This window comes from Ochotona curzoniae, unplaced genomic scaffold (assembly GCF_017591425.1).
Source record: "Ochotona curzoniae isolate NIBS_2020 unplaced genomic scaffold, NIBS_Ocur_1.0 scaffold_4506, whole genome shotgun sequence".
Taxonomy (NCBI): Eukaryota; Metazoa; Chordata; class Mammalia; order Lagomorpha; family Ochotonidae; genus Ochotona; species Ochotona curzoniae.
This window is the reverse complement of record NW_024467119.1, coordinates 15,542,224-15,566,930: the sequence shown is the minus strand read 5'-3', so window position 1 is coordinate 15,566,930 and position 24,707 is coordinate 15,542,224. Positions and strand designations below refer to the sequence as shown.

Here is a 24,707-nt window from a genome sequence, read left to right as displayed (position 1 = left end):
ATCAGCTGGTCCTGGCTCTAGGCAGAGCTGACAGGGTTTCTGAAAAGCCACTTAAAATTGTAACTGGGGGAAAAGACATGTATGGTATAATTGTCTAGAGCCTGATCATGTAGTTGGTCTGCTTATCCATCATTTCTCTGTAATATACAGAGTTAATTGACAGAGACCATTTAAATCCTTATTTAGAGACTCCAATAAAAATTACTTGGCAAAAAAGATGCACTGTTTTAAAGAATAATTTCCATAAGTTGATATTATATAATCAGTGAGTAAGTATCCTTCAGAAAACATGAACATAAACTCATATACTACCACTGCAATTACCTTGGAACCTCTTTCAAGTCATCTATTTCATATCTTCACCATGAATGATTAAATTACTTGCCAAAATTATGAATAATTTCAAAACTTGAAAAGGCCTACGTCTGTGTAATTTTTATGAACAGAAGGAAACATGACAAGAAAATCTGGACACTGTCATATCTCATGTAATAGCAGGAGAATCTCCAAATGTAACAAGAATTACTGTTGACAATTATTAAAATGCACAGTATTGGATAGATGTTGGGATTTTCTTACTAACATACAGCAAATAGAAAAATGAAACGTTCAAAGTCTTCATAAAAACAGTGATACCCTGTGGCAGTTCAACATGACCCACTCCCTTTCCCGCAACGTAGGGTTCGGGAAAGAGCAGTGTACTTTGGTGTTGCTAGACCACCAGACTCCTTCTGCCCATAGTTAAAAGTTAGATTATGTGGCTGGTAAACCCTGAAGGTACAATTGCTCCATTCTTTTTTATATGATCCTGTTTCTACTCCAGTTTAACATCCAGACTGGTCATCCAAGAAGGGTATCCTTTCTATCTATTCAGTGTCCTAATACAGGAGATTGCTTTAGTTGAAACGTAAGTACCCAGCTGCTCCAGCTCCTCTCATAGGCTGAGATTTCCATAATGGGAGAAGTTAGTGACTCCTTTTGTGGGATGTCACATAAGGATAAATGCCACTAACTCTATTCCAAGTGTCATTGTATCCTATTTACACGAACTACTCACTAAAACTGACTTTGTAGAGGCATAATGAGAAGTAATACTTTCTGAGGACTGGAGCAATCAAAAAGAGGAATAGGGTAGGGGGCACAAAAGTAGAAGATACAGGACTTCTTTCAGAATTGTTATTTTATTTTCATTTTGATTGAAAGGTAGAGACACAGAAATATTTTTCCATCACCTTGTTTACTCTCCAAATATCACAAATAGTCAGAAATAGGCCAGGTCGTGGCTAGGAATTTGAAAATCAATCTAGGTCTTCCACATAATAGACAAGAACTCACCAATCTGAGACATTATCTAGTTCACCAAAAGTTAAGTATTGGCAAGAAGCTAGAGTCCATAACATACCATTCGTGTCCAATCCTCATCTTACAGGCTACCCATGGAAAGTGTAGAGGAGGACTTTGACTGCCTCCATCCCAGGTATCTGATTTTTGTCTGATGGAATGCTTGCACCTGGTAATATGACACAGAATGCATATATGCCATGTAATGTCTTAATGGCTACATCACATGCTTGCCACAGCACTTTTTTCAAAGTAATTAACTGTCCTGAAACGTGTTGTGGTGTTGTACATGTATATGTGTATTTGTAAGAACATAGTTGCACATATACAAAACATACTGTGTGAGACTGTAGCATACACTTTGAGTTTGTAAATTCAGAACTTTAAGTACATAATTATATTTTATAAAGTTTTACAAATAATCTCTTGACCTACACTGTTCAAACTGTTCAAGAAATGTGAAAAAGTTTCAGAATTTCTATATTTGTACCTGGGTATCATGCAATATTTTCACTTATTCCACTGTTCTTGGCACTATTTCAAAATTTATGTATCAAAGCTCATACGTACAGGCAATTAGAGAAGCAAATCGACTCGCTAGTACAAACACAACTGCTTATGAGTTTTTTCACTGGCTATCCTAGTCCTTATCTCTAGGGTTCATAAAAGGTAGACAATTTGAAAACACAGGTTATAATTTAACCTTGGATTAAATTTCTTGGGTAGAGGAAGCCAGAAGACAGCAGTTGGAGAGGAAGCACTGACTTCACCAGAATGTTCGTGAAACCCTTTTCAGTTCTGCTGCTGCTGCTACAGCTGAGCTGTTGCTTCAGATTTGGGAATTGTGGAAAGGTGCTGGTGTGGCCTATGGAGTACAGTCTGTGGCTGAATTTAAATGTAATTTTGGATGAACTTGTCCGGAGAGGTCATGAGGTGATTGTTCTGAGAAACTCAGCTTCCATTTTCCTTGATCCTAGCAAACAAACTGGCATTAAATTTGAAACTTTTTCTATTGATACCACTAAAGAGGATGCAGAAGCGTTTTTTACACAACTTGTTAATACGTGGACAAATGCACTGCAGGACTCATATTGGGAATATCTTCCAGCATTGCAAAAACTCTTTCTAGGATATTCTGATGATCGTGAACTTCTCTGTAAAGCAGCAGTTTTGAACAAGAAACTCATGAAAAAACTACAGGAATCAAAGTTTGACATCCTTATTGCAGATACTTTTGGTCCATGTGGTGAATTGTTGGCAGAGCTATTTAAAATCCCTTTTGTGTACAGTGTTCGCTTCTCTCCTGGCTACACTATGGAAAAGTACGGTGGAGGACTTTCATTGCCTCCTTCCTATGTCCCTATGATGCTGTCTGATTTAAGTGGCAGAATGACATTCATGGAGAGGGTAAAAAACATGCTGTTCATGCTTTATTTTGACTTTTGGTTTCAAACATTTAATGAGAAGAAATGGGACCAGTTTTACAGTGAAGTATTAGGTAAGTCATGGTTTTCATTGGCAATGTGGAGATCTAACTTTGCTATGACTTTGAAGCTGATCTTGCATGAATGAGAAAACAGGTCAATTAGCCTCTTTTAGGTTCAACTAAAAAAAAAAATACAATGGTTTTAGATTGTATGCAAGAAGTGTGTCTCACAATGTGGACCTGGAAAGGATGGAAGATCTTCCTCTCTGTCTCTCCTCCTCTCTGTATATCTGACTTTGTAATGAAATAAAATAATTCTTTAAAAAAAAAGTTTCAAACTATGTTCCTAGAAAGTAGTACAGGTTATCCAAGGAATTGAGTCTCTACCATCTATTTGCAAACCTTTTGGTAAAAAGACACAGAACAGAGAGGAAACGGGGTGTCAATTCACAGCCCAGTTGAATTTATCAAAGGTTAATAACTTCTCCGAGGGTGGACAACTGCTGCTGTGTAGATGAGGGACTCTATGGCAGATGCCATGTTCTTCAGCAGACAAGATCATTTGTAGCTTTGGGTGTTGAGATAGTGGAGAGGTGGAACTGTGGTATATATTCATGGCCATGTCAAATATGGGAGGCCTTGCTCCAAGGGTCTGGATTGTTGGACAGATATTCAAAGGAGCAGGTGTGGAACAATATAAGGCAAGGACCAGACCAGCCTTGAAGTATAATACAAGAGGCCCTAGGGACGCTGTTGGTGCCTGAGAGTTCTAATGGCTGTTGAACCAGAATGACTGAGGCTTGTGTCTCTGTTCCACTAACCCGATGGAGTTCCTGGCTTTAGAGTAGCCTCACCTAGTCTGTTTTAACCACTTTGGAAATGAACAAGCAGATGAAGAGATCTCCAACACTCAAGTGTGTGTATGATTGCATAAGTTGTACTCATGAATTAAATTTTTCTAAATAAATATATTTGTTTTATGGATTCAGAGGCGTTTGCACATCAGTTGCTTCACTTCAAAAGCTCTAAGAGCATGACATGATACACTTTACATGACCATTCTCTTTCCTTTTCCTTTCACTCTGCAGGAAGACCCGTTACATTCTATGAGCTGGTGGCAAAAGCTGACATGTGGCTCATTCGAAGCTATTGGGACTTGGAATTTCCTCGTCCCATCTTGCCAAATGTCCATTTTGTTGGAGGCCTCCACTGTAAACCTGCCAAACCTCTGCCCAAGGTAAGTAAGTTTCTGTTTCCTTTACTGTGTTTATTGTTCATTTCATTGGAAATGTCCATGCATTGCATCTTTAGCATATTTAATTACAGAAAGGCAGTGTTGTGGAAAGTGAGATATACTGGCTTGCCATTTAGAATCATATTTCTTTCTATACAATACAAGTATCTGACTTTTCTGTCATTGAGAATTTCTGGGCTACCCAAGGGCCCTCTTGCCAGGAAAAGAAGGAAGATAGAGTTCAGTATAAGAAAATGAAATTGAACATAAAGGCTGAATATTTTAAAGGCAAAAAAGGAAGTTATAATCCCTGATAAAGGAAAGTCTGAGTAAAGATGAGCTGGGGAAAGTTAAGACCAAATGAGGAAATTATTGTTATGAAATATCCACTTGTATTCTAATCAGAGTTATCAAATAAGCCTTCAAGATGCAAAGCCTTGGTTCATCTACATTCAACCAAGACTATGGACAGAGGGATCCTTTGGGGGTTGTTGTAGAGGTTCAGGGACAAGGGCTGGTGTTGTCCTATCTAAAGGTAAGACATTTTGTACAATACTGTATTGCTTCCCTGTGCCAGACCAACTGCACCACCACTTTCTGCTCATCTACCCAGCATTGGCCTGAGAAGGCCATGGATGCTGGCCTATTTGATCCCTTGCTAGTAACATGGGAGATCTGTTGAGTTTCTGTTCAACACCATAGCTTCTGCTTTCACCTTAGGCTAGCCTGACTATTGCACCATTTCAGAAGTGAGCCAGCAAATAGAAGACAAATATTTATCCTTCCCTCTTTCTCTGTAACTCTGATTTTTAAATAAGCAGATACATCCTTAAAAGACAGGGGTTTCAGGCACAGTAGAAAGATAAGTAAATTTTAATAATCATTGATATGATATTATCTCTTGTTGTGCTTTGTGGGAAATGTAAGAAACAATAACAACAGGACAAAAACTAAAAAGGAACATGTCTTTGAAACCAGTATGGAATTATTACCATGTGTCTGAACTTATTTGCACTGGCACACTTTTCAGTTATCCAAGAAATAGATATAACCTGTGTGTTCATCCAATGAAAATATGATACACATACACAGAACATTCATGAGAACTAAAGAAGGATGGAATCTTGTCATTTTCAGAAACATGTATGTGTGGAAGCTACTGTCACATTAAAACAAATACCTTATGATGATACCTATGTGTACAATTTGGAAATGCTGATCCCATACCAGTTAAAGGCAGACTGGGGGTTACCTGAAGTGGGAGATTCTGGCATGTGACAGAGGATAAAAATGATGCTCAAGTACTAACTTATAGTTACAGAAGAGCAAGAAGATCTCTATGGATAGTGGGGTACTTCAGGCAATAAATCTGTACAAAAAGATACTTCTTTCAAAAAAAAGCAAGAGAAATGATAAGTTTCAGGGGAGACATGTTTATCCAGATTGGAACGTTATGTAATGTGTTTATGTTACAAAACAGTATGTGGTATCCTACATTTTTTTCTGTCAGATAAAAATAAAATAAGATAAAATAATGTTTGTAATGTAGCTATTCAGAATTGATGTTGACTGTTGACCTTACTGATATTTCTGGTGTTATTTTAGTAGTATTAGTAACATCAAATGTGCCAAACTATTTAGGTACACCTTTTTTTAGTAGGACCTGGATTTCTAACAGATTAAACTTATTTTATTCTAAAAGTCATAATAGGGCCAGGTATGGTGCCTAGTGGCTAAAGTCCTTGCCTTGCATGCACCAGGATCCCTTATGGGCACCAGTTCATGTCCCTGCTGCTCTACTTGTCATCTTGCTCCTTGCTTGTGGCCTGGGAAAGCAATCAAAGATAGCTCAATGCCTTGGGACCCAGAATCCACATGAGAGACCAGGAACAAGATCCTTTGTTGACTCTTGGGTTCCTCTCTCTGTTTCCTCTCAGTAAATCTGATTTGCCAATAAAAAGGAATATTAAAAAAAAAAATCTTAGAAAACAGAAATGCTACCGAGTCAATTAAAATTAAACATACATGTTTTGGCAATAAGATGAACAAGATCCAACCCAGTGTTGAGTTTTACTATACATGCAGAAGCTCCTCAGTAATATTCTAGCTTAAAAGGAAAGCCATTTCTCAACAAAGTAATTGTGTGCTCCCACAAGATTTACAGCCAAACTCACTTGCTCTCACCATAGCATTACCTCATTGCACATGAGATTCACAGGACTGAGAGCCAAGAGAGTAGCAGTGGTGGCTTCACTACAGAGCTGCTCTTTCTGCTTTATACTGAGAGTGGACACAGCAGTAATGCCACCTTGGGGAATTTGGTTTCAGTCTCATAGCTGTCTGAAAATGAATACAGAGAAAATGCTCAATGCATTTGGAATGAAGAGCTTATCATTCTTACCTGTTGTGTCTGAGAAAGGCTTTTCACTTTACAGTTACTAAAGCATTTAGAATGACATATTTATGAAGAAATACAAAAACTAAATATGTGTTAAATTCATATTGCATTTTAAGGTGCACACAACATGATTCAAAAGTTGATGAAAAATGGAGTTAAAAGTTTACTTGTTATGTTTGAAAATATAAATGTTTATATATTATGTTTATAACTTTCACTGCTTTGGCATCTAAGTAGCTAAATTATGTTTAGTTTTAGTGAATGTACTCAGTATAAGTGAAAGTCTACTTTTTTCTTTAAGAAAATCATATTTATATTATGTATTTTATCTGTTGGGTTACTTTTTGCTCATGGAAGTAAGCAATTAAGTTGCAAATTTACCTACTCTTCCTTTTATGTTTCTCAAGCCATTGTAATTAACAACTCATTTACAGTAAAACGTTAATAAAAGGTTTTTAATAATGTGTGAATTACCCAGTATTTGGCCTTAAATCTGTGCTAATTTGTTGAAGACAGTTTTCCTTCCTTTTGGCTTATCTGATCTGTGTGTTGCTTCAATTTGGAAAATTTTATTTTGTAGATATAATGTAATGATTCTCCTCATTCACTCTTTGTAAACAAGTGTACTGCCACATCGTGTAACATTTTTTTTCCTCTTCTTTTTTATTCTAAGCTTTTACTTTAATAGAAAGCAAATAAAAATTTAAAATCCAGAATCCTCACTCATACTGTGACTCAATGCAGGTGAAATTGCTTTTGGAAACTTGTGAAAATAATTTTCAGTTGGAAGCACATTCTCATACCAGTAACCAACTTACTAGGTTACTTTACTTTCTGCAAATGATTTCATTTTTATTAAAGGTGATTCACTATATATACAAAAAATACTTGGCAAAAAGCTTAAAATGCAGGTATGAATCCTTAAGATGATCACGGGGAAATTGTGAGTAGGTCTCAAGTAAGCCTGACACCAAATAAAGTTAGCTTTGAATCCCATTTTCCATGTAATTCTCAGTTATGAAGAAAATAAGAATTCTTTACATCTGTATTGCATGATATGCTAAGCTGTATTTTATCCACTTTCTAAATAGCAGTCACATAATGTCTTCTTAAATTATCACACCATGGTATCTATTTTGATGATAAATTTTTACACTATGTGCAATAACTATCACAGGCCTAAAAGTCATGTCAATACTTGTGAAAGTGTGATTCCTAACAACTCTACTGCTGAATGTTCTCTTAGTTTGCATAATCAAGTTTTATGAGAAATAATATTAAGACATTTAGAACAAGGAAACCAGAACTATAGATAATAACGTAATGATGATAATCGTAATGATGTCAGTATGAGCCTTAAATCCAAGTTAATAATCTCAAATTTTATCTTGATACTCGATGTTAATATCATCTTTATTCCACACCACATGTTGATCTTCCACAAACTATAAAATTTACACATACTCTTTTTTTAAGAAACGCATGAGACAAGTGACACATTAAAATAGCTTATAACATTGCTAAATAGGGCACTAATATGAAACTATTCATAGAAAAGCAAAATTGCAAAAAATTAAATATATCAGGTATTTATAAAGGTAAACATTGTAAAGAAACAAAACATCCAGTAATATAAAGGCATAGTTAAATAATATATTTATGTCTATGCCAAGGCATTTATTTTATGAACAAATACTTAATAACATTAAATTAGTCCAAAATAACAATTTGTTGAAATGGGTGGAATAAAAGAGTAAACAAAGACTTATTTTTTTTCATGTAATTAGTAAGAAATGTACAATAGGATTGGATTTCTTTAAAACATTACAGAAGGAACATTGCATACTAAGTTTTTAATAAGGAGAAAATAACTTTGCAACACGATTAGCACAACAATGTGATTACATTTGATACTATTCCCTGTACACTAGAAAATGAGAAGTGGCAAATTTTGCATTGTATGTTTTTCCCACAGGTGCTCCTCTCTCATTCCTAATCACACTCAACATTCTTCCATTTATTTGTACCAAGCTTTTCATTAGTGTGTGATGTGCTGTTGCTATTTTGTCATGGAGCTAATTCTTTCTTCACAGGACATGGAAGACTTTGTGCAGAGCTCTGGAGAAGAGGGAGTTGTGGTGTTTTCTTTGGGTTCAATGGTCAGTAACATGTCAGAAGAGAGGGCCAATGTGATCGCATCAGCCCTTGCCCAGCTTCCACAAAAGGTCAGAAAAGCTGCTTCATGGTGGGAGGTACTGAAGTGTGTACTCAACTCTGGACAGAGTTGATATCAGAAACATCTTGTATGAAAAGTAAATGATTATAGTAGATCCATTTCTTCTCAGATATCATTCTAAGATGTCAGTTTAAGAAGAGACCTCAAAGATGCTAAAACATTGATGATGGGTTTTGATTTTAATTGACTTTGGTATCACTTTTGTGATTAAAAATATACTTAACAAGCAGAGTAACTGTTTTAATATTACGTAACTAATGTGATCATCATCTAGAAATTATTGATTTGACCCTGTCCTTTGAGCCTTTGCTTCTAGGACTGACAAGGCTACTGTATACATTAAAGATATTATCAGACATTATTTAAATTTATAAACAATGTACATTTTACCTTCAAATTGTCTCTGCAGAGTGAATACAAGTGGGTGTTGAAGAAATTCTGAAGTTGTTCATGCAGTTAGATTTCTCTTGTAATTCTAATTTGGTTTTTTCTCCTAACATGAATAGTTGTGTTCAGTGTGTTATCCACAACTACATTAAGAGGAAGAAGGAACGGGTCTCATTAAAACTGAGTTCAGGTTGTTGTTCACTTGGGCATGCGGATTTTGAAAAAGAAAAGGTTTATCCTGCCTTATGGGAACGGATTCTGCCAGGGTCTAAATCACAACCCCATAGCACGCAAGAGGAGCATTAGAGGGGGTTCGACACCTGGAGCTTGACTTTGTTCAGTATAAACATGGCTCCTTGAGGACTTGCATCTAACCTGTCTTATTACTACCTTTTCTGCATTGATCAGGAGGAAAGGAATATAAAGAATCCAACATTAATAGGGGTGGGATGGGAAGAGGCTTGATGTTCACAATTCTGTATAATATAGTAGGGATTAATATTCCTAATATGACTGTATGTTTATGAATGAGCTTTTTATCTAATATAAGCTTCTATTAATCACGTATTTGTACATTTTTGTTTAGTGTGAAAAACTGAGTTTATTTTAACAACAACAACAAAAAAGATTTGCTTTTATTGGAAAGTCAGATTTATAGAGAAGCAAAGAGAGAAAGATCGTCCATCCACTGGTTCATTCCCCATGTTGCCACAATGGCTGGAGCTTAGCTGATTCAATGCCAGGAGTCAGAAGCTTCTTTATGTATCACACATGGGTGTAAGGTCCCCAGGCTTTGGGCCATCCTCCATTACATTTCCAGACCATAAACAGGGAGCTGGATGAGAAGTGGAGCTGTCGGGATTACAACTGGCACCCATATGGGATCCTGGTGCATGCTAAGCAAGGAGCCCAGCCACTAGACTACTGTTCCAGGCCCTGAGTTCACTTTTAACATGCACAGATTATATAGAAAAGTAACACGTGTGGTTTGTATTCTAGTTTAGGAAAACTTCTCTGAAATTCAAGGTCAGTGCTGTACCTTATAGTGGGCATGATGACTGAGTAGAGAAGAGCATGATTATCATGTTTTGTAATGCCTTATAGTTAATTGGGAGAGTTAAATTCAGCTGAGGATTTTCAGGAACATCAGAATTTTGTACTTTGTTCAACTGCCATACTATTCATGAAACAGCTTGCACTTTATTTTTCAATATTTCCAACTCTAGAAATCCTAATACATTGAAATGATTTCAAAAATGCAACTTCAAATTTTCTTAGAAGTGGTGTGCACTGTTTGGCAATATGAAATAAGTTTTATATGATTCCTGAGAGCAACTAAACTATTTTTCATGCTTTTCTGATCATATGGAATTGCTTTCTCGTCACTTAAAAGATGTCAAATCCTAATGAAGTTATGGAAAATGTGGACATATCTCATTTTAGTTTTTAAAAGAAAAATTTTAGTATTAGATTTGAAAGATAATGCTAACATCAAAAGATACATATTTTAAAAATAAATAGTTCACTGCTAATGCGTCAATTTTTGCATAAGAATTAAATAGCTGAAGTTGTCACTCACCAGTTCACTCATTAAGGCTCTTTCTATGGAAAATATTAGATTTCACATCTGATCAAATATAAAATATCAGCACAGGAAAGGGTGTTCCATTAACACAATCCTTTCCTTATCTTTTCTATGGAGAACATTTAGTTGTTGATATGCCAATCATTTTAGATTTGTGATGTGCTCTCTTTAAATTCAACCATGGGTAAGATATTTTCTTTATTTAACAGGTTTTATGGAGATTTGATGGAAAGAAACCAGAAAGTTTAGGGCCCAACACTCAGATCTATAAGTGGATTCCTCAGAATGATCTTCTTGGTAAGACGTTGCTTAAAAAAAACTGCTGGAAACATGAGTAATAGTCAATGCAGATAATAACGGTGCAATAGGATGACGATGACTATGTATTATGGAGAAAATCATAAGCCGTGTATATATCTACATTACATTCCCAGAAGACATAAACAGATTAACAGATGGAATATTTTTAAACACATATGCATTGTTTATGTCTGGAATCAAAAGATCTTCCAATGTAGTTATGTCCCACAGAGAACTCTCAATAAGGCACTGCGTTGCCTGTCTCCTAATTCAGTCATTGTTTCCATGCTTTCCTCTAACATCATTGGTTACCAAAGTATTAGAAGAGTAATAAACTGTTTAATGAGTGAACCTGCATATTTATGTGTGATCAGATTTCAAAATGAGTGTTGACTATCATTTTTGTGTTGTCATCACTGCTAGATGCAACAAACTTCTTTGTGGAATCCCCAAATTAAAGACTTAGTGAATTGTTTATTTATTTATATTTGAAAGGCAGATTACAGAAAAAGAAGGATTTTTAGTACACTAGTTCAATCCCCAAATGGTTAGAGATGAGCTGACCTGAAACCAGGAGAGAGGAGCTTCTTCCTGGTCTGCCATGTTGGCGCAGGTTTTCAAGGACTTGAGTGATTCTGAGTTGATTTCCCTTGCTATATGCAGAGAGCTGGCTAAGAAGTTGAGCAGACAGGACTAGACTTGTTGCCCACTGGGATGCTGGTACTGCAAGACGGAATAATAGCATTTGGAGCCACCGTGCTGGCCCTCAAATGCATTGTATTTCTAAAAGACAATATTCCAACTTGCACTCAGCTTCTATTTTTGTGTATGATACTTATTTTATTCAGAATTGTTTCTTTATGCCCATGAGGTGAATTTGTGTTCACTGGTCAAGCATTACCAAACTTCTGCAATTTCCCCTTCACTTCTTTTCCCAATGGACTTACATGCCAATTTCTCTTGATCTGAAAGCAATTTCATGCAAATTTATGTCTGTCAGTGATTTGTCAACCAGTGAGCTCTGTCCCTTTATCATCTCATACTGTGTATTTCCCTTTTCATTCTAAGATTTATGCTTAATAATTTTATTAAAAATTCTTCAACCCTAGGTCATCCAAAAACCAGAGCTTTTGTAACTCATGGTGGAGCCAATGGCATCTATGAGGCAATCCACCATGGAGTCCCTATGGTGGGCCTTCCTTTGTTTGCGGACCAGCCTGATAACATTGCCCACATGACAGCCAAGGGAGCAGCTGTGAGACTGAACTGGAAAACCATGTCAAGTGCAGATTTGCTCAATGCCTTGAGGACAGTCATTCATGATCCTTCGTGAGTATTACTTTCCTTAAGACTAGAAAGCGTTTACCCAGAAGTTATCAGATGAAGGCCAAGAGGGTGGCAGTTGAGTCTAAGCAAGAACAAATGTTGAGCACACATTTCCTTAAGGTTGGAAGGCAACTGTGAGTTACGTCTTCTGAGTTTTGCCATGATTTCTCATTGGTTTTAGTAGAGTTGTCTGGATGGTGCACAGATTGGGAAGCAGTGTATAAATTGAATGAGATGTGTCCCTGAAGATGACCACAAGAGGACTAAAAGCATAAAAGAAAAATGACTAAAAGAAAGCATTAAGAATGCAACTGAATCAAGCAATCAACATATGAAAGTGCTAACCTACTTTCAGCACACTGTGGGTTCCTTAAAGCCTGAGCACTTATGTCATATTTTAAGATGAAATTGTTCACATGCAGTTCAGAGACACAGCATTTTATGGGTTATATGTAAACAGTAAAGAGATTCCTAGAGTGATGCTAAGTAACATAAATATGATCTGACATTGGTAAGTATGATTTATTAGACATTTCTCAAATGGTTTATTTCCCATAAATGAACTACAAGCTGCATTCAATTCTTTCCTGATATTACATTTATTTTGTGTTAGGTTTCAATGCTAATATTATGATCTTGTCAGTGATATGTGTAAACAGTTGAAACTTTTTAATTTTCTCAAAGCTGTTGAAAGAGTGCTATTTATACACACAAGCAAATTTTTATTTCATATTTTTTTGTTTCTGGGAAAACTGTAAAAATTGACTAAAAATTAAACTGTAAATTTCTACTTAATAATACTCTTAAAAATAACTAATAGATTTATATATACATTTTCAACATTTATAATAACTTCAGTTAAACTGATGCCACTATATTCTTTTCAAAATTTATTTTTTAAAGATTTATTTTATTTTTATTGGAAAGTCAGATATACAGAGAGAAGGAGAGACAAAATGGAAGCTCTTCTGTTTGTTTATTCACTCTTCTAGTGACCTCAATGGCCAGAGCTGTGCTGATCCAGAACCTCTTCCGGGTGTCCAACATGGGTGCATGGTCCCAGGGCATTGTGCTGCCCTCGTTTGCTTTCCCAGGCCACAAGCAGGGAGCTGGATGGGAAGCAGGGCCACCAGGATTAGAACTAATCCCTTACGGGATATGCAAACTAAAATTTGCTTCCACGTTATGTGCCATTTTTTACAGTGCTTGAAATTTCCAGATGTCTATCCTTTGTTTGTCCTTCAATTTGTTGTCTGCTTGATATTTTTTAGCTATAAAGAGAATGTCATGAAGTTATCAAGAATTCACCACGATCAGCCCATGAAGCCACTGGATCGAGCAGCCTTCTGGATCGAGCATGTCATGCGCCACAAAGGAGCCAAACACCTGCGGGTTGCAGCTCATGACCTCACGTGGTACCAGTACCACTCTCTGGATGTGATTGGGTTCCTGCTGGCCTGTGTAATAATTCCTACTTATCTTGTCATAAAAATCTTTCTGTTTGTTTATCAAAAGCTTGTTAAGACAGAAAAGAAGAAAAAGAGTGATTAAGAGTTCTTTCACACCGAAAGTGTCTGATAGATGATACTTGAGTTTAATTCATGCTCTAGAGATCAAGATGTGGCCAGTTTTTTCCTGCATGTTTTATGAGAAGTGTGCCTTCTTGATTTATTGATCTATTTAAGCTTCAAGTAAGCATTGAGGAGTACACAAGCCTAATTACAGAAATTTTCAAACAGTTCTACTTAAATGCCGACTTAGTCACGCTATTATACTTCTGAAAAACAAAATACAAAACAAGACCCTCTGAAAACTCAGGTTATCAGAGACAAGAAAATACCCGATGTTTTGATGTGTGCATAATCAGAAATACCTGTGTATTTGACTAAATAAATTTATATGGATCATATTTGTCCTTATCAGAAAAAGTAGTCAAATACTTGTGAATGTGTACAAGGTAATGTTTGAATGACAAATAAAACTACGTATATTACATTTGAATGCTAATCAGAGTCTTTGCAGAACACATTATTTAGCTCTAAGTAAGAATGAAAGTAAGTTAAAAACAGCCCCCTTTTCTAATAAGAGATATATATGAACGAGCAGATGAAAGTGTTGTGTCATTAACATTTTAACATAGAAATACCACAAAAATTATTTACACTAAAATAGTTTTGATAATTGATTAAAGTGGGTCTCAGGACAGGGTGTCTCAGGCCCAGATCCCAGACACCAGCTACCATGTGCACATGGGGAGCTGTCCCCGGGCCTGCCTGTGCTCTGGGGGCTGCTGCCTTCAGGGTGAGTACACTGACCGAGCGGGGAGGTCTCCATGACTGGGCAGGCGTGGGACCCATCTGCTGCCCTGCCCTCATTGAGCGGTGGATGGGATTGGGGAGGTTCACAACATTTGGCCTGCAGGTTTAAACTTCCAGCAGCCTCCCGGCAGCTGGTGGGTCTCAGGGCAGACTGGGCATCTCAACCTGGATCCCAGATGTCAGCCACCATGTGCATGGTGGGGAGCTGTCCCAGGGTGGCCAGTGCCATTTGGTGCTAGGTTCTGCCTGCTCTCCACCTGGGCAAGGAGCTCTGGGGTTTTGGTTCTATGAATCACTGCTTAGGTAGCTCCAGGTTGAACGCACTGTGCTTCTAGGACATGAAGCAATCGTAAAGATTCCCCATGACAGTAACTCTTCCTTTGAAGAACTTGTAATCACTTAACAATGCTGAGCACCGAACACCAGTTCATGCAAAAGCTAAGGGTTGGTGCTTGTCCAGCAGGATATCCTATTACCTGACATGATGATGGATCAACAGAGAGGTCATATTAGGCAGAGCCATGACATTAACTAGCACTCAAAAACCATATCTTAGGGTAGATGTGGGGGATGTGATGGGCCAAACTTGTGGAAATTTTAGCCCCTCCTGTTAGCTCAAGAGTCAGAGTAGTGAAGCAGTAAGCTAGGTAAGACCAAAGAGCTTGCCATCAACACAGGTCAAGGAACCCGCACCAGTCTAGACTAGTCAAGGCAGCAGCAACCGAATGTATGTCCTGAGTAGGGTGTGGGGTGGGCCAGGCTGCAACATTCACCAGCTCACATAAGGCCAAATGGAAGGCCAGACTGAACCGGGCACTGGCCTAAAACTGAATGACATGTATGAGAACTAGGTCTGGGAGTGGATCAAGTGGAGGAACTCCCCTGACAAGCTGAGCAAAGTAGCTCCAACAGCTGGCTAGTGTGTGAATTGGTAATGGAATGGGATGCACTGGGCAGGACTGAGCAAACCTTAGCCTACAAGCGAAACTAGAAACCAGGATGGAGAACAGGTCATGCTCAGCTAGGCTTTTGCACCTACTGGTTTGTGTGAGTCAGGGATGCTAAGCCATAGTGTCTAAGGCAGAGGCCAGGACAGGTGAGTGGCTGAGCCAAGCTGAGTCAGAGCAACCACTGGCATGCACATGATCTATGGCTGGGAACAGGCCTGGTTGGGGAGCTAAGGGGACACCCTAACTGGGTTGAGGTTCCCACCAATGGGCATGTGGGCTGGAATGAGGGCTGTGTTCTGATCAGGAAATGGTTGAAGTCTCCCTTGGCACAAGTGTGAACAGGGACTTGATGCACCAAACCATCCAGACTCCAACAACATCTGGGGTCCAGGGGGACCAGGGTAGATGTGGGATGGACTAGGCAAGGTCTCAACCCCTACTGAGCCAGGTGTGAGCCATATATGGGTATAGACAAGCCGTGACTGGCCTGAAACATCCAACAGTAAGAACCAGCTTGGGTTGAAGGCCAGTCAGGAAAAGCCACTGTTCCTGTGAGGACAGGAGGTGAACTGAGTAGGGCTGGCTCATGGACCCCCTGGTATGCGCAAAATCTGGCATTGGGAGGGGTTCTGATGGAGGAGCCTGGGCAACTCCTCTGGCAGGACACAGACCCGGCAGGTAAGCCCAAGAAGCATGATAGGAAACAGCCCAGAATAGGCCATGGAAAGTTTCCCACTGGCATACATTTGGCATGGGTCAGGGGCAGACCAAGCTGAATCAGTTCACATCATTCACTGGCAAATCTGAACAGCGGAACAGAATGTGATCAAGCCAGGTTCGGTCGCAAAAAAAAAAAAAAAAAAAACCAGTGCACAATATGGAATGCCAAGGTGAGGTTGCCTGTCCTGGGTGTGACTGCAGCGCCCAACCAGCATGCATGAGATCCAGAAAGGGAGGGGACTTAGCTGGCAGGAGAATAAGGGGTGGTTCCCTTGCTGGAAAGCTAATCCCACTGGAGAGCGGAGCTGGGATGGGGGCAGACCAGACTAAGCATGGCAACAACACCTGTGTACCTCATGTGGCCTAGATCAGGGAAAAGCCAGGCTGGGCTGATTATTCCTACTGGTGCAAACAAAATTAGAATGGGTGAGGGTTGTTTGGGCTTAGCCACAGCATCAGCTGGCAGAAGCTGGCATCGGGGGCTAATTCTGTCAAGTCAAACCACAGAACAACCTGGAGAGTGCATATTCTGGGAGTGAGACCTGAGAAGGAAATAGTGGGCTCCTCCCTCTAGGGTTACCACTCCCAAGGGAGGGCAGCAAAACTACGACAGCGGCTGAGTGGTAGAGTGACAGGGACTCAGCAATATCAATGAGGGTTGGATAATTGAGCTGGTTAGATGGAACTAAGCTTCAACCCATTGACATGTTCGAGAACCAAATGGGATGTGGGACAGACTGGACTAGTTTGCTACACATACTGGCAAACCAGGGTAGGGTGTGGGCCTGGTAGGGGTTATTGTGGGTCGCTCTGACTAGGCTACAGCTCCCACTGGTATATGTGAGGGCCGAATATTTGCTGGGCAGCATCAGGCTGTACTGCACACCCATTGGTTCCAGTGGAAGTCGGGGTGAAAACAGAACCAATCCAGCAATTGCAACCACCAGTGATTGGGGCAATAGATTGTGCTAGGCTCTTTGCTTGCTAGTACATACAAAAATCTGGTCTGGGAACACATCAGACAATGCTTCTTTGGGGATCTCCCCAAAGCTGAGAGGGAAGAAGTACCATGGCCAAGGTGTCCTGGAACCCCAACACCTGTGGTCGCTCACTGAACCCGCTGACTGCCTTCTAATCAAAGCTTCCTCCAAGAGCACCTCCAGAACCAAGACTCACCAGGCCCTTGGCTAACAACCAGACCAGGTATTGACCTCACCCAGCCTGAGTCCCTAGCCATTTCACAAGTGTACAAGAAAATGGAAGAATTTATCTCTTTTCCCCCTCTGTCTGCACACTCTTTGTCTCTGTTTCTGTAAGTCTGGTGTTCGAAGACAAATTTGTAAAAACAACAACAACAAAAAGACAGTAAATGCATTTATTGGAAGGAGGGAGGAAAAGGAATGGAAAGGAAGGCCGAAGAATAAAAAAGGGGGTGTTGAGTGAAAGCAGACGGAGGGGAGGGTGACAAGGAGAGAGTGAGAATGAGAGCCTGTTGGACTAGCTGCAGCATTCAGCAGTTTCCCAAGGGGCAGCTCAGATCTGGCCCCCAAGCACAAGTGCTTGGGTCTTCCTGCATGCGTGGGGGCCCCACTAGGGCTTTGCTACTTACAGCTCTATTCTGGAGGCTGAGCTCATGGCTTGTCCACAGACGTGGAAAGAGGATGACAGAGACGCTTTAGAGTGGAGGTGAGGTCAAGTCTTGCCCTTTGTGGGCCCTGGGGACCACAGCCTTCTCCAGGAGCCTCACGGCAGGGGGTTCCGCGGTCAGTGGGCCCTGGTGGGACTCCAGCCCTTTTTGGCAAGCACACTTGAGGCATCCACAAAAGGCCAGTCCCTGGGGCAAGCAGTGTGCGGACGCAACCATGAGAGGGCAGCAGGTGGCACACTTTAGAACTCTGCAGGGAACAGGCTGGGTCCTGGAGGCTGTCCACCAACCCTTTGCCCCTAGGCTGCTCACGACCACACCCACCGCGCAGCTTGGGGGTTGAGGGGTGGTCTGCCAGTATGAGGCTTAAGAGATGAGGCTGGGCTTCTTGCAGCTTGGGCAGCATGGCATTTTTGTCTTCCTATGGGTTTCACTGTGGTTTTTAGCAAAGCTGTTGGTTATGAGAGTGACAGTAAAAATTACCCTTGCTGCTAAAAGTAGTTCTGCTGGGGAACAACAGCAAGGCAGACTCATAGAAGGCAAATTGTCTTAGAGGCAAATTCTGGAATAGCCCTGGATCTTGTAGGTTAACCATTTTTAGTTCATGTTTTAACAAACAAACAAACAAGCAAATAAACAAAGACTAAGGCAGGTATAATGTCTCCCAATGCATAATTTCATTGGTCAAGCTAGAAACCATCAATGTTGAAAGCTGGATTTTTCAAGTATAAACATTTTCAAAGTAATTTTTAGACCTGAGCATTTTAATATAAGTTATGGAATTTAAAAGAATTAAACTCAGTAAAGGCAATCAAACACGAAATATTTCTGGGGACTCCTATAGTTTGAAATGTTTGGTTAAGTAGAGTTGAGGTGCAATTCTTTAAGTATAAATGTGTGAAATTTACTACCTACTTCCTACCTGGACTTGAACATTGCTTTAGCATTAGTTTTCCAAAACCTTGAAGAAGAGTTAGTACATTGAATTTTCTCATAAGTTAGGAGAGTTTAACAGAGTTGAAATTCCCCCTGACCATCAAGCATAGGCATTAATGTATTTTAATAACCTTCAAAATATTTGTGTCTTGTGTCTTCTTGAAGTTTAAAAGTGCATGAGAGATCCACAGAATCATGTGAATCAACAGACATTTGGTGAAACACCTTTTTTTTTTTTTTAAAAAAACCAGATATATATTTTCTCACTTTGACAGATATCATAAAAGGTTGATATCAGAATTTTCCTGTTTTATACAAAATAGTCTTGAATATAAAGCAGTGAATTACTACAAGATACATTTGACATGATTTCATGACTTTACAATGTGCTTTTGCATGATTTACGTTAAATGAAATGGCCATTAACTCATCTAGTTGATTCTCATCCCCTGAGAATTCTGGGGAATGCAAGTCCCAAAGTCAGGAGACTCGATTTGGAACTTTGCAGAATTATCAGTGCTCCAAATGACTCATTCAAAATAAAATGCATTTAACTGAATATTTTAACTAACACTGTGATCCAGTTGGATCAGAGTTATGTTAAACACAAGCAGATAAAATTATTTTCATGCTCAGTAGTAACAGAAAATGCACAAAACCTTCCAAGACACATAAAAGCTCTCATTATCTAAGTAATTTACAATACCAAAAAAACATTGACTCAGCACATAAATCCATTATTTATGATGGAAAAACACATCATGTGACAGAGGAAGAGAATTATGCAGTCCTATAGTCAAGGCCCAAAGGAAAAAGCTAGTCAGAAGTGCAGAGAAGGTTGAAAATAACTTCTAGGATAGGAAGGGTTAGTTAATGTCTATTTCTCTCTAGCTTAGGTTGGGAACAAGTCTGGGAAGCTGTGGCTAGAGGCCTTTCCCATTCCATTTCAAGCATTTAAAGGGAAGAGTAGAGACAGAATGAACTTCTATCTCTTGCGAGATATTCCTGACTGTGACCACAAGGGTGCAGCCAAGAGACTTCAGCTAAAAGTGAGACAATGGGGACAGAGCAGAGTGTGTTCAGAAAGGACTCTCAGAGTCAGGGTCAGCACAGCAGCTGAGTCAACCCAATGAAAACTATGCAAAGAAAGCCCATGTAGACGAACTCCATTCTCTACATTTCTAACAGGCCATGCATTGGTGCACAAAATTTTCAGGCCTCTTTCTTTAAGACCAGGGGGTCATAGGGTTTCCAATGTTTTAGGTTGTACCCCAAGGGGATGTCTGTGGTAGAGGGATTATTTGCCATCTGAAATGAAAGGGTAAAAACAGAAGTGTACCTCAGTTTTTTTTTCAATTTTTCCAGAGTTTTAGATGGCTCTCATTGCTTTCTCTCCCTGCCTGTGGTGTTCAGGTAGGTACTGAAGGCAGGGAGGTGAGGGTGGGATTAGTTCATATTACCCACAGTCTCTCAGCAATCCACACCCATAAGCAGGGACACACATATATTTGTCAGAACACATTCATAGTGAATGATTAGTTCCCTTTACCGGCAGTGTAAGAATTAGTCTTGTTGCTTAGGATATGTATCTGTCAAAACCACAGAGGTGGCATTCTAGAGCTGCGTCTCTGCCAGGATATATCTATATATCCAAACATGTTCCCAACCTAAGCTAGCGAGAAAGCTAAACCAATTAACACTTCCTATAATATGTAATATGCAATATATACTATAAACTGTGTAATATATAATAGGTGCTATATAATAAATATATCCTTTACATCCATATAGATTGTTCTGTCCGTGAATGAAAATAATTGTAACCTTGACTTGACACTGAGCCTGATTTTGACAATGAGCCTCCGGCAAGAGTCTTAGCAAAGATGTGTTGAGCTGGAGTTTGGAGAGAGATTCCCAGGCCTGGCTATTGCTTAGGTCAATGACTCAGTAGGTGAAGCAACAAGGAAATGTGGGAATTAAAATTCTCCCTAGGAAGCTGCATTAGCAACTTTTATCTGGCTGGCAGGAACCTGATGTTTCTCAGAGACCAGAGTCTTTGAACAGCAAACATGAGAGCATTTTGCAGCTCACCACCCATCTAGATGACCCAGTGCTGGATGGAGTCAGATTCAAAGTGGATCCAAGTTTCACTGCAGTTCATTCTGAGTGACAGCAACAAAACTGTTTTAGGGAATTTCAGGTGAAAAGACAAAGCAACCTCAGTTCTAGTCTTAAAAGAAGAAAGAATTCTCACATGGACAATGTCAATTGGCAAAAGCCAGGTTTACTAAAGGCATCAAAGATGGTCACTGTTAGATTCGCCACTGGCCAAAATAGTCGATTCCCCGACTGCCAGGGAAAGAGTAACTCAAGCCAAATACATGAAAAGAATTTAGATGGCCTTTACTTCAGGGCACCACAATCATGGTCTTCCCTCCCCATGGAGCAGGAAGGACAGATGTGAAGGAGTGGGCTGCAGAGAAAGAAGAGCAAGGAAGACACGGGAAAGGGCTTTTTAAATTCCTCTTGACACGGAAGCCAAGAAGGGGGTCACCTCGGCCCCTATTGGTTGGGGGATATGGGTGTGTGATTCTCACTGGTACAATGGTGGTTCCACCACCTGCGGGGCCTGACAGAATTCCGCTATCTGTTCCAGGTTTGGTTGGAGGCAAGCTCAGCCCTTCTCTGGTTACCGTGGTAGCCAGCAGTAACTTTCTGTACCACAACAAAAGGGGGCTCCAAGAGAGGAAAGACCTATATGTACACATTTAATGATGTAATCAAGAAAATTTGTACAGATGACTTACAATGACTTAATGTCAGCTTTAAGTAGATGATTAAAATGATCACCATATTAAGCAGTTCATGTATAACCTTCATTAAATTTAAATTTTTATAAGTTACAGCAATTCCCTTGGTGAATAATATTAATTTATTTTATTGGAAAAACAGATCATATTTATGGAGAGAAGGAGAGATAGAAAGATCTAACACCTGTTGGTTTATTCCCCAAATGGCCTCAAAGACCTCAGCTGAGCCAATCTGAAGCCAGGAGCCAGGAGCTTCTTCCAGGTCTCCCACGTGCATGCAGGCTTTGGGCTGTCCTCTGCTGTCCCACAAGCAGCTTGTTTGATAAGAAGCGAAAAAGCCGAGACACAAATCGCTGCTCATTTGGGATCCCAGCACTTGCAAGTTGAGGATTTAGCTATTAAGTTTTGGGACCTGTATTTTAAATCTAGTGAATGAATTCTGTGCATGAATTATGAAAGGTTCCAATACTTGCCAAACAGTGAGTTCATAGAATTTTTATGAACAGAGGGAAAGTTGACAAGGAAACCTTGAAGCATCCACTTCTCACATAGTAGCCTGTGCATCTCTATGAACCAGCTCATAGTTACTACTAGAGAGTATTTAAAAGCACATTCGGTAGGTAGGAACATTTTCATGAATACATATGACACAAAAGAAATTAAAAACATGAGTTCAAAAATTGTGTAGAAACAGAGTCTATGGGTGAGGTGCAGCCTAGACCTTTGGACTGCTTCTACTTATAGCTCCCAGTTGAAAGTTACGACCTCAGCTCTCCCTCGTATCAGCCAGATTGAAGGTATCAGGACTCCATCCTTTCTCACAGACTTGCTTTATATCACACAGTCTTTCACAAGTGTGCCTAAGATAGATCCCCACTCTTCCATTTCGCCACAGTTCTGACACAGCACCTCAGCTCCTCTATATCACACTTGGATTCCCTGTACCAAATAGTCATTGTTTAGTTCACACATGCACTATGATTCTGTTACAGAAGGAGCTAGAGACCAACCCCTCAAGTGGGGAGTGCTGTATTATTTACTTATAGGAAATGTCATATGTGCTGTGTCATTTTATTTATAGAAAATGTTCAAAATACACAAATGTAAAGAGACATAAACTGTTTGCCAGGAACTGGAGGAGTCATAAATAGGAGTAATATAGGATAAGAATAAAAGGTGCACTGAAGGTATAAGTCAGTTGCCTTGGTTGCCTTGTAACTAGGTGAGTGTTGCACCACTGAGTGAGAAGTAGCCAATAGCTCTAGGCATTTGGCCTGGTTAGTACCAACTCCGTGTTAACTATATCGGTGTGCCAGTATAGTTCCTATTTGCTCTTTAAGCTATATGGTGAATTCTATGCGGTATGGTGTGAGGGACACTGTACTTGCACAGGCCACCATGGACCCCAGGTATGCCGTGTGCTGCTGCATGGTGTGGGCTGCAGATTTCCCAGGGAAAGGGGTGTAGATACATATTGGAATAGCAGGCACTGAGATCATGTTTTACAGATGAGAAGAGACCTTTGGGGGCTTCCCTGGAATGGTCATTACACTGCTAGCAAATCAAAGGCATTGAAGCAGCATGCATTAGAAAGGTGAAAGCTAAAGGCATGTAAAAGTTAGGCCAAGACATTTGTCCAATGAGACACCTTGGCTAGGCTAAATAACTTCCCATGCTGTCAGCCAGTGAGCATGAGAGCTGAGGCTGGAGGAGATACTTGGCAGGGCTGGGCCAAAGTATCCACCCATGAGCGTCAGAGCAAGTGTTTGGTTTCATCAGGATGGAACACAGCACCCAAAAGAACACAAAGGAACTGGATCTGGGGACAGATTCTGTAGAGAATTTGTGGGACTGTAGCACCCACAATTTTGTCCTAGAGCTGGAGGTGGTGATGGGCCAATCCAGGCAGAACTGAAAGACATGCATGTGACCAGGGCTGTGAGGATTCTGGGCTGGACGTTTTGTAACACACACACACACACACTGGCACATACAAAGGCTATGACTGGGAATGGACTATGCCAAGCATAGCTACAGCCGTACAATACATGTGAGATCCAGGAAAGGGGGCTGTACTGGCAGGGAAATTTGGGGAACTTGCCTGAAAGGCTACAATTCCAACTGGTGAGCATGAGAGATGGGGTTGGAGGCAGACCAGATGAGAAAAGGCTGCTGTACTCACTTATATATATGTGGACTGGGTCTTGGGTCAGGCCATGCTGGGAAAGACCATAGTACCTACTGGTACATATGAACCCCAGGAAGGGGTGAGGGTCATGTCAAGCATGGCTGCGGCACCTGCCAGGTAAAATGAGAGCTGGAACTAGGCCATGGAACATTCTGGTGTGCATGAGGACTGGGACTGTGGGGGACTGGGCTGAGCTAGGACACAACACCTCTCAGTTCACATGAGAGATGGGGCTGGGGAGGAACTGACTGGGCACCGGCATCCACCAATATGTACATTGCCAATATATGTAGGCAGCAAACCTAACCTGACCCAGCACTAGCTGGTACACACAGAGACAAATCTGAAATCATCCATTTGAAGTTTCTTTGGGAATTCCCTATCTAGATGGCTGTATTCAAACCCAAGCCACAGAAAAACCACAGCATATGTGATTCAGCCTTGCAGTCGATGCATTGGGACAGGGCCTCCTCAGTTGTTAGAAACGGGCACTGTACAACATGGCCAGATGCATACAAGGTCATGACAGCCTTGTTTAGGCCAGCAGAAGATGTTGCATGCCTTGTCAGAGTATGGAAAGCAGAGCAAGTGGAACAACTCTCCTGGCCAGGCTTTTTTAGTAAATGTCCTGATCTGCAGAATCACAAAGGTGAACTTGATCCACCAAAAGACCTTGAGATGAGTTTCTCACCCCTGCTGCAACCAAACCAACAACTTCTCAGAACTATCAAAACCACTCAAGCAACATCCTCAGCACAGCTCCTCTCATCAGGATCCCTACGGCATTCCCAGGTGCCAATGTGGTTTGACAGTAAGCACTGACCCTACCCATTTCTTCCGTGAGGACACAGGAGAGAAAGCATAAACATGTCCCACCCACCTTCCTCCATACCTCAACACTCTCTAC

The 24,707-nt window shown here is 40.2% G+C and overlaps 1 pseudogene; it reads left to right on the top strand.

Moving 5' to 3' along the window:
- The window catches only part of LOC121147302, a 32,779-nt pseudogene extending 18,639 nt beyond the window's left edge, over window positions 1-14,140 (top strand).
- Window positions 14,141-24,707: the final 10,567 nt, after the last annotated feature.